At 40.6% G+C, this 9,703-nt stretch overlaps 3 pseudogenes; 2 read left to right on the forward strand and 1 right to left on the reverse strand.

The window, feature by feature from the left end:
- The first annotated feature begins 122 nt into the window (after positions 1–122).
- On the forward strand, positions 123–245 carry LOC119342289 (annotated as a pseudogene).
- A 1,670-nt stretch (positions 246–1,915) lies between these two features.
- LOC119339200 lies at positions 1,916–4,715 on the reverse strand (annotated as a pseudogene).
- Positions 4,716–7,683: 2,968 nt separating this feature from the next.
- Positions 7,684–7,892, forward strand: LOC119342280 (annotated as a pseudogene).
- Positions 7,893–9,703: the final 1,811 nt, after the last annotated feature.

Raw genomic sequence — 9,703 nt, forward strand, 5'->3', positions numbered from 1 at the left:
GTCCGCGCTCCGCACCGCAGGCGTGAGGGGCGAGCAACTCGTTTAGTGCCATCTCGCTAGACGAGGAGGAGACGGGAGGCCGAGCAGGCTACAAATAGAGGGGCACGACAGCAGTTCAACTCATACTTTTCTCGGCCTTTTGGTTAAGATCAAATGTAGTATCTGTTCTTATCAGTTTAATATTTGACTAGCAAATATGCATGTGCGTTGTAATGGGAGACAAAAAAAATTATGGCTAACCAAATAAGTATGATTCAATATCCTGATATACGAGCGTATTCTATTTTAACACAGTGGCTGTTGCCATTTATTTTTTTCTCACCCTAGCCAATGATGGCCGCGATGTCCAGTGATCACAATGCATTCAACACGGTAAACCCAAAGGCTATGAGTTTGCCAGTGCATGCCCCACTTGGCATTATATTGCACAAGAGAACGTTTAAAACTTTAAAAACAAACTCATTGACGATGAACTACTCCCAACGCCAAAGACATATAAAGACTTTCGAAAAACTAATCAAATCCTAGATATAAAATACTTTTGACCAGTGAACAGTTTTTCGAATCGAGAAACATTTTTTTTAATTTTTGATTTTCTAAAAAAAATCATGAACATTAGTTTTGTTTACAAGTTTTTTAAAATGTATGAACCGGTTTCGAATTCATTAACAGTCTTTGAATCAACAAATATTTTTTGAATCGATGAACTTTTTTAAATTGGGGAACAAATTTTAAAAACAAATATTTATTTTTATTTTTGTGAACATTTTCTAAAATGCCATGGACATTTTTTTTTCATATTCCCGAATATGTTTTGAATACAGGATCACTTTTTCAAAATCATGAACATGATTTTATTCTCCGACCATTTTTTCCAAATTGTGATTTATTTATATTTTGCAAACAGTTTTGCAAAACCACCAACATTTTTTGAATCTGCAAAAAGTTGATGATTTTCTAAATATGCTTGAATTCACATATATTTTATGGTTTCTCAATATTTTTTTGAAGACTCGCAACTTTTAGAATATTAAAATTCCGAATTAATTTAAAGAAGAAAGAAGAAAGAAAACAGAATGAGAAAAGAAAGACACAAATGTAAAATAAAAAAACAGGGGAGTGAAGCCTCACACATGGGCCGGCCATGAACGCATACATGGGTAGGACATGCACGAGAAAAGAAAGATAAAAATTGTGGAAGATGGGGATCAAACCCTGGCCTCGTCGCTAGAGGAGCGATCGGCCAACCATTCTGCTGATCCTAGTTCCATTTCTTTTACTCGTCGCGCCTCTATAAAACACGAAGGAGGCAGTGATTTTTGGTCCGAAAAATTGAATGTTTTTCCACTTACGAGTGCCTTTGGTGGGCAATTTTTATCAACTTAAAAGGTAATTTTAGTGACGGGCGACCAGAAGTGATAGCCGCTTTATTAGTAGGTAAAGATATGTGGGTCATATGCCTACAATAATAATAAATTTATTTTTTACGGGGGAGGGACCGTAACAATGGCTTGCCATTGGGTTCCTTGAGTATCGCCCAATGCGTTGCACTAATGCTTGGGCAGGCGCACCCCAACCAAAGCAAGTTTAAATTTTGATTTGTTTTGCTGAAGTGCTTTGAAGTCCAGTCTTTGTTCACATTTAGTTTGTGAATGGGATGCTCGAACTGGCATAATCACCTTCTATAGAAAAACTGGTGGGGTTTCTAGCTTCTTTTCATTAAAAATAAATCTCTACATATGAGCATAACAAATAGAGTGACTGTTCATTGTGCCTGCAAAGTGAACGCCTGTCATGGCATTCCTTTGCCTGGTCACAACACACCGGGACAGTTTGTCCGACCAGAAAGGACACTGGTTCGTAACAATGTTTTATTGCCGGTCCCCAACGTTTTTAGTACATGCCACAGAAACTGTTACATGACGAAGCTGATGAGAACTTTCTGCACCAGGTGCTCCCCGTACACCACCTTCTCATACTTGGCAACGCCGCCCGTTTTCTCCCGGCAGAACTCCACAGGCTCCACCGCAGCATCAAAGTTCGACTACATATACACATCATTTGGTCCAGAAAAAACATCAAGTATAAACAACTCAATCGATACAACCATACATATCATAAATATGTTCGTCCGCGAGGCTGCTGCAGAGATATATACCTCATAGAAGAACGCGACGGATACACGGTAGCGAGGGGAGTTGTTAATGACTTTGTGGAGTGTGGGTTGTTAGGGCATCTCCAATAGCTTGTTTATATGGATGTCTATACTCGTTTTTCACGACGTGAGCCCCAAACAGGCGTCCAACAGCTTGTCTATATGGTCGTCCAAATATACACATCCTCTAAATCGATCTCGATAATGTCCACGCCTGGACAATGTGAAGGCGTTGTCTAAACTCAGCTGTAGTAATGATTTCTTCCTCTCCCCAGCAACGGCCCACCTGTCATGGTCCCTGTATATAGACATTCTGATGCAAAACTGGATGTGTATATGAGGGAATCTTTTTAGACCATTGTCTATATGAATATATAGACATCCAAATATACACATGCTATTGGAGATGCTCTTATATCCCATTCGACCAAACCTAAAAACAAACAAGGTGATTTACAATTAATAGGGTTGCTAAGAGAAAAGAATAAATAAGGTTGCCAAAATAGATAAAATGCCAGTGAGGTTGCAAATAAGGGAACCTTCAACATGTCTCCGGTGCTGCACACGAAGGTTCCAGGGACTGGCTTGCGTATATCCACTCACCAGACTGGTTTCTGACCTGATACCAAATTACCAAAGAGTTTCAGCAGAGGAAGCAGAGGGCATAAATGGATAATACTCCCTCCGTTCCCAAATACTTGTCTTTCTAGGCATTTCAAATGGACTCAACATACGGATGTATGTAGACATATTTTAAAGTGTAGATTCACTCATTTTGCGCTGTATGTAGTCACTTGTTGAAATCTCTAAAAAGACAAGTATTTAGAAACGGAGGGAGTACAAGATATGTGTGCTAGTGAAGCAATAAGTAGTTAAGTACCTCAAGAGCACATATATCATCGTCATGATTCACCAGTGTCAGAAGGCCTGCAGTTTAACAGAATGAGGAAAAAACATTTCCAGGTTTTTTGGTATAATTTTCGTAAAGAACACTATATATGGTTTTCTCACGAAATAATATAGTTTTCCTAAGAAGCAAGAAGATTCTACTACTCCCTCCGATCCATTTAATTATACTGTTGCTGATTTAGTACAGTGTATACTACTCTCTCCGTTCCAAAATTCTTGTCTTAGATTTATCTAGATACGGATGTATCTAACACTAAAATGTGAATAGATACATTTGTATGTAGATAAATTTAAGACAAGAATTTTAGGACGGAGGGAGTAGTATATATTGTATTGACTTTCCAAGAACACAAGACAGTTTTGCACAAGCAAGAAAAGTGTACTAACCATAATCTGTGTGAGCTCCACCGAATGGATCATAAGGATGCATGGAGTACAGAAGAAAAGCAGTCAGATATATCCACCCAAGTTAGCATAATTTTCCGCAAGATACGCGAGAAGATGACAATGTTTTTGTGTGTGTGCGTACGTGCGCTTACCACCCAATATCAGGAAACTGGGTTTTCAACTACCGAGTGTAGGAACACCCTCTACGAACAGTATATTCGAAAAAATAGAAAACAAAATAAAAATTCTGAAACTTTGCGACATAAGATATGCTCAAACTTTGTAGGTGCCTGCAAGTTTTCATGCAGAGAAAACATCCGAGGAGCTATAAACAAGGGAAAAAAATCAGTGCTCAAAATTGTGAGCACTTTTAGCACTGAAATCAGAAACTCATGTGTACACATTTCTCTACTTGATATTTTGTTATGAAATTTTGCAAAAACCTAAAACGTTTGATCATCTTCGATGTCGCAAAGTTTTAGATTTTTTTAATTTTTTTCTTTTTTTTTAATTTTTTACTGTTCATAGAGGGTGTCCCTACAACCGGGAGCTATCACACCTTTCTCCAATATTTAATGTGCTGCTCTTTCTGGATAGCCAATCAACCCGAGAACCTAGAAAGGATCCTGCCGTTCCGCCATCAAAAGCATCCAACGCGCACCCAGTGCCAAGGCTATACCTCTCATTATCTTCCTTGAAAGATCTGAAATGAAAAATGGCATGATAAACACTTCTGGGGACGATCGATGAGCATAACATAATTATCAAAGTGATTCAGATAAGTGGACCTCGTAGAAGGCTTATATAGTTTCCCAGCAGTGCGTCAAAATTTGATGGATAATCTCGCCTACATGGAGGACAAACTATTCAGTTCTTTTTTTTGTAGGTAACTATTCAGTTCTTCAAAGCATATTAAGTTGTAAAGGAGCATTCTTTACATTGTTTAAAACAAGCGTGACAAGAAATTCAGAGACAAATGTAAACTTACATCAATTGCTTCGTGCATATCAGGTTTACCCTTGGTAACATTTTCTCCCACTCTCTGATATCCTCTGACCATAGACCATAAGAAAGTTCATTTACATATGTAGAGGTTTTCCAAGGACCAAACAACAAGCTAAAAGAAAAGTTAAGTTTTTATTTAGATAACACACCTATAACCACTCCGAGGAGTCATTTTGATCTTCAGTTTCTCCTCGTGAGGGAACTGAAAGAACTTGCGTGTGACGTCCCTGACTTCCATAATTAGCGAATCCGAAATCCCATGGCCTTTATGTTGATAATACACAGATATCATTTTCCATGATTAGTTAACACTCAACAGATGAGTTGAGCAGCATCCAGAACCAGTTTTGCTCATAAAACAGAAGGGGAAATACCTGATGCACAGAATAACTGAACATGCCACACACACACACACACACACACACACACACACACAGAGCATTTTACATTCTACTATTGATGACAACACAACATTTTGTTTGTAAACTGTTGATGCTATTTATTTCCATGTTCAGTTGAGATACCACAACAACATAAAAATGAGTATGAACAAGCCTTTTCCGGTTTATATAGTCTGCTTAGAGGGTTCCAATGATGTTTGTTGAGGGTTCCAACAACGGAAATTCGTTTCCATAAGTAGAAGGCTTCCAATGACCAAACAACGAGCTACAAGTAAAGGAACAAGACAACTTGAAAAGTTTATGGAGTCTCAACAATAACTACTCTGAGGTGTCATTTTGATCATCAGTCTTTCTGACTCATGAGGGAGCTGAAATAATTTGCGTGTGACATCCCTGACTTCCGTCATTAGCGACTCTTTTTTTTTAAAATGGAGGCGTGCCCCCGGCCTCTGCATCATGATGATGCATGCAACCATCTTATTAAAAAGTCTCGGAGTACCACAGAAACAAAAGAAGTATTACAGGTAGCATGCAGAGCGAAAAATAAAAGGAAAATAACAAGCTCAAAATCCCAATCGGTATGAAAATGCCAAGGGCAAGCTCCCTAGACTCTGATCCTGTTATGCAACCGCCATCCGAACCGGTTGAATATAGCCCATGCTACCATCTCCCAGTGGTTGCACCCAGTAACCAAAGGCTCCCAGGAGTCTGTAGGAGTGAGTAAGGACCACATACGGATCCATGCAGACGTTTTGAAGATGACCTGGAAGAAAGTTAAAATATGTTGTCTGTTAAAAATCATGTCATTCCTGCAATTTCATATAGCCCACATGAGCACACATATTCCAATCCGAATACGAGCCGCAGTAATCTTATCAACCCCTGCTAACCACGTTCCAAACAATGATTCAATGTCAACTGGAGGAGTAATGTTAAAGGCTATATGGATCGTTTTCCAAAGCAGCTTGACGAGTGGGCACTCTATGAATAAGTGTTGTATTGTTTCATCATGACCACAAAAACAACAACGCGAACTACCTACCCACCGCCTCTTAAGTAAGTTATCTTTGGTGAGGATCATTTGCTTGTGGACGAACCACATAAAGATCTTAATACGCAAGGGAACCTTCACCTTCCAAATATGTAACGATCTCGAGATTGGGCTAGAACTAATCAAATCCATATAGAAAGATTTTACCGTAAACACCCCATTTCTAGCTAACATCCAGTGTGTCGAATCACGTTGGTCGGTTAATTGAACATCTATCAATCTCCGGACCAAATGCATACAGGCAGTCCATCGTTCACCAACTAACGCACGTCTAAACTGAATGTTCAAGGGAGTCGTTTGAAATACTGTGCCAACTTAATCCTCCTTACGTTGCATGATGTTATATAGGGTGGGGTATTGTACGGTTAGGGGCGTCTCTCCTAACCACATATCCTCCTAGAATCTTGTTGACATCCCATTGCCAATCAAGAATTTTATCCTACGAAAGAACAAATCTTTAGTTCGCATGAGTCCCTTCTAGAATGGTGAGTCAGTTGGTCTCACGGTGACCTGGGCGAGCGTTTTCGACTCCGGGGTGTCATTTTGATCTTCAGTCTTTCCTCGTGAGGGAGCTGAAATAATTTGCATGTGACATCCCTGACTTCCATAATTAGCGACTTAGCAATCCCATGATCTTTCTGTTATTAACGCACAGGCATCATTTACCTTAGTTGGCACACCAGGACATTTTTAATAGTATGACCGATGAGTTGAACATAACTCATAACCAGTTTTTCTTTGTAAAACATAATGGGGAAGACCAGCTGCGCAGAACAATTGAACACGACACACATGACGTTTTTATTACATTCTATTATTGACACAGTACAACATTTTGTCTGCAAACTACTGATACTATTTATTTCCATTTTCAGTTGAAATATCACAACAACATAAAAATGAGTATAAAAAGGTCTTTCCAGTTTTGTATAGTCTGCTTAGCAGTCCAAATTGCCTTCACAAAGTTGAACGAGTGATCACAACACAGAAGAATCAGGCGTCGCTGCAATCGTCACCCAGCAAACCCTCTTCGGCGGCCATGGAAGGATCATTGATCTTCTCGACGAGCAGGCTGATATCTGATCATGCAAAGAGGAAAAGAGAACTCACTTTTCAGATAAACAAACAAGCAACTGCTGTATGAGCAAGAAATCACCGTAGCACGACTGGTGCGGAAAACATAAATCTCCAAGGATAAACATATATCGATCAGCTGCATGTCCTCAAGGAGAAGTACTAGTTCCGTCACGCTCCAACATCCAGTCTACTGAGTTCATAGAGGGCGGAGAATGTCTGAATAATAAGTCGTGAATTAGGAGAAGACTGCAGCACCATATATTCTGAATAACTCATGAATGCACTGCAGAATTTCTCTTTCAGAAAGGATGGGGAATCAGGCCTGAATTCCGCCCGTGTCTGTGAGCAGTACATACATATTTTGGATGGAGCAGTCCGACAGGGCTCGGCTGTGACCGTTAGCTGTACACACATAGCTCTGCCCGTGTGCACGCGGCTTGTTCTCCGCAGGCTGCCCCTTGAGCCGTGGCATTCACCAGCGCTCGTTTGAGGCCCACGAATCAGGCCAGTAACACATAGGCCTTGGTAGAAAAGCCTTCTTTGTTTGAGGCCCACGCAAGAGGTTCGTTTGATGGCATTGCACCGTCCGGGCTCCGCACTGCAGGCGCGAGCAACTCATTTAGTACCACCTCGCTCGGCTACGAGGGACGGGAGGGCGAGCAGGCTACAAATAAAGGGGCAGGGCAGCAGTAAAACTCATACCTTTCTTGGTCTTTTGGCTATGATCAAGTATAGTATCTGTTCTTATCAGTTTAATATTTGATATAATACCTAATATATGGGTCATGTGCCCACAATGATATTAAATTTATTTTTTAAGAGGGAGGGGCGACCACAATGGCTTGCCATTGGGTCTTTTAGGTGTCTTCTAGTGCGTTGCATTACTGCCTGGACAGGCGCACTCCAACCAAATCAACCTAAAACTTCTTTACTTGCGATGGGATGCTTGTAGTTAGATCAGTGTATCAGGTGAAATTTGTTCCTACAAAACTGCTGGTAGAACCGTCTATCTGTTCCTGCCGAACTGTTGGTAGCTCAAGAACAGCACGACTATTATGTGTTTCTTCTTCTGCTGCTGTTAGAACACAGGAAGATGCATTAACCGAAGCGCATTGACTTAATTTACTTGAATTCATGGAGAAATGTACCTTGTTCATGTTGAATGTGGTTGTTGGTCTGTAGCACGATGGCCACCCATCGTAGTCTGGTAGTGCGGCCAAAACACATCTGTAGGTCCCCAACACACAAGATGGAATTGAATGTTGTCTGAATTTTCCGTATCTCACTTGCACAAATGTGCAACTTTTTTTTTCTTGTGCATGCCGTCATGTGATTTGGTTCTTGATGACGAGCTCGGACGCGTCGCTGATTTGGCCCGATATTTTACGATGCAACGAACTCCTCCAATATCCATCAATAAAAAATACTTCCAACTGCACGAGCAATACGCATAACCTGAAGCAGAGGTAACGACGACCAACGGACAACCCCTCGACACACGAGAAACCTCCCGCCAAAGTAGACATAACCAGCCGCTGACGGCGGACCTCGAGTCAAATGCAACTTTCAAGTATAAAATTCACACAAAATAACCAACTACGGCCCCTTAATATTCGATACACATGCTGTCTAACATGTAGAAAATATAACCTGTCTATTACAATGACCGGATCTGGATTTATATATTATTCGACCTCTAGAAACTTGCCTAACAAGTTTTTTTAACACAGTACAAAATGCAAGCGTTCATATACACGCGCATACACTCACCCCTATGATCGCACACACACCATCCTACCCCTATGATCGAGCACCTCCGAAAGACTGAGCCAGCATATCATGCACTCATATACACGCGCATATACTCACCTCTATGAACGCACACATGCACACCCTACCTTTATGAGCACCTTCGAAAGACTGAGCCGACATATCATATTGAAATTTACGAAGTCACCGTAGTCACCTCGTCGTCGATGGGAACGTCTCCTCCCACTGAATGCTACCACAGTCCCTCTAACCATCTAACCACAGGTTGGTTCGCAACTTGCCTAACAACTTGACCAAACAAAATCTCTTTTTATCTCTAATCCTCGTCCTTTTGACGTGTCTTGCTGACAAGTTTTGTCAAGATTAGTACAGTAGTGAGCATCATGGAATATCATTTGTCTTCACTTTCATGCTACAATAACCTTTTAGCAAATTGGTGGTCACAAAATGCGGGGTTGTGGATTTATGATCCAACTTATGAAATGCTACAAAAATCTTGTAGACATGAAACTAAGAAGATGGCCAATATGACATTCAAATTATAGAAGATGATAGTTACTTGAAATGATCGATATTTGGTTTGCCTTACATTATGGTTCTGAAGTTCTTTCAATCAAAATAGTAATTCAGTTCTTCCTTGTCTATACATTTGTAAAAAAATTACAATCATTCTATTGGAAAAATACACGGGCGCAACAACGCGCGCCAATCATGATCTAGTAAAAATAAAGATCGGGTAGTACCCAACAACGATAAGAGTACATCATACATCCTATGACTTTAAATCGTTGGGGACAGTGTGACGCCACAACTCCTCCACCTCCTCCTTCCCGCCTAGTCCTCGACCTGCTGCAGAGCGGGCAAACATCATTGTCGAGGTTTGGGGTCGCTCAACATGGTGGAAGAAGGATGACATCCATTGGTAGGTGCACATGGTGGTGCAGGCAG

Source organism: Triticum dicoccoides, chromosome 7B, assembly GCF_002162155.2.
Source record: "Triticum dicoccoides isolate Atlit2015 ecotype Zavitan chromosome 7B, WEW_v2.0, whole genome shotgun sequence".
Classification (NCBI taxonomy): Eukaryota; Viridiplantae; Streptophyta; class Magnoliopsida; order Poales; family Poaceae; genus Triticum; species Triticum dicoccoides.